The 1,148-nt window shown below is 37.6% G+C and overlaps 1 protein-coding gene across 1 annotated transcript in view; it reads right to left on the bottom strand.

Moving 5' to 3' along the window:
• The window catches only part of LOC119589497 (actin-5C-like), a 3,152-nt gene extending 2,188 nt beyond the window's left edge, over nucleotides 1-964 (bottom strand). The window contains exon 1 of the mRNA XM_037938095.1: nucleotides 820-964. The gene's annotated coding sequence lies outside the window, so the exon portion shown is untranslated. The remainder of the gene's footprint in view (nucleotides 1-819) is intronic.
• Between the last annotated feature and the right edge of the window lie 184 nt (nucleotides 965-1,148).

Below are 1,148 nucleotides of genomic sequence, written 5' to 3'. Positions count from 1 at the left end.
TTTATATGGTCGAGTTAACGGGTGCGAGATATGACTGGGTGCGTCCAACTGTCATTCGCCAATTTGAAGAAGGAATTTCTATTGTGTTGCAAGTCTGAGCTGGTTATTTTATACTTTAAATGTTTCAAATGGCTTCAAATATATCGTTCTTGTAGGCGTTTGATCTAAATGTTGCTATATATGGCTTCATTCAGTGTGACAATTTGTAGCCATGTTACAGCGTTCGTGTCTCTGTTACAGTTCACGTATAATACAGATATATACAATTTTGAATTAAATCGAGTTTAATTAATGTCTTTATTATTATTATTTCTTTTTTAATAATGACTGATTTGCAACATTCACGTTTCGAAATACAATGGTATAATTTACATAGAAAACGTATCACACGCCGGTTGAATTGCAACTAAATTAACCAAAATTAAAGATTCCACTTGAAAAAAAGCGATCGTTGATATTTTAAGAGAAAGAAAGAAAGGTAAAAGCTTAAATGAAGCATTGAAATCCCCCAGAAAAAAACTGGGTACTTTCTTTCAGGGCAACGTAGCAAGCACAGAGGATTTTTCTTCACTTTTTCGCAATCGAAAAAAACTTGTACACCACTAACACCGTTTTAACACCTGGACTTTTGCTATGAGAGTAAGAATCCAAATTGGTCTTTTGAAACAAAACATGAGAGCTATCTTGCCAGAGCTTCTCTTGGTATCGTCAGATACAAGTCCAAGTGTTAAAAAAAAATTGTACAAGTCGAAATAGAAACACATTTCCACAGAAGTTTAACACAGACGAACACAGTCACTGAAGTATTTCGATATTTACCGTTACTGAGTATATAATAGTACAAGTTGTTCTTCTCGTGGCTGTGGCTTGCCAGGAACTGACGCCTGTTGGCCTCGCGTCCCTCTTTATAGTCCCCCATCGTGGCAGGTGACGTCACAGCCACTGACAAAAGTTGCCATGCTTTTTTTCTTCCCCTTACTTTTTCTATTTTCTCTCTGTCTCCCCTCCTTATTGACGGGGATCTGGTAGTTCCGATTAGCAGAGGCAATTGTTTTCCTTATTTTCGAGAAAAATAGAGGGAAAATACATACGCACGGAGATACTTCAGAGGACCGGTAAGGAGGGACTGTAGTACTACTACACGCGCT

The sequence above is a fragment of the Penaeus monodon genome, chromosome 25 (genome assembly GCF_015228065.2).
Source record: "Penaeus monodon isolate SGIC_2016 chromosome 25, NSTDA_Pmon_1, whole genome shotgun sequence".
Lineage (NCBI taxonomy): Eukaryota > Metazoa > Arthropoda > Malacostraca > Decapoda > Penaeidae > Penaeus > Penaeus monodon.
This window is presented reverse-complemented; position numbering and strand designations above follow the sequence as displayed.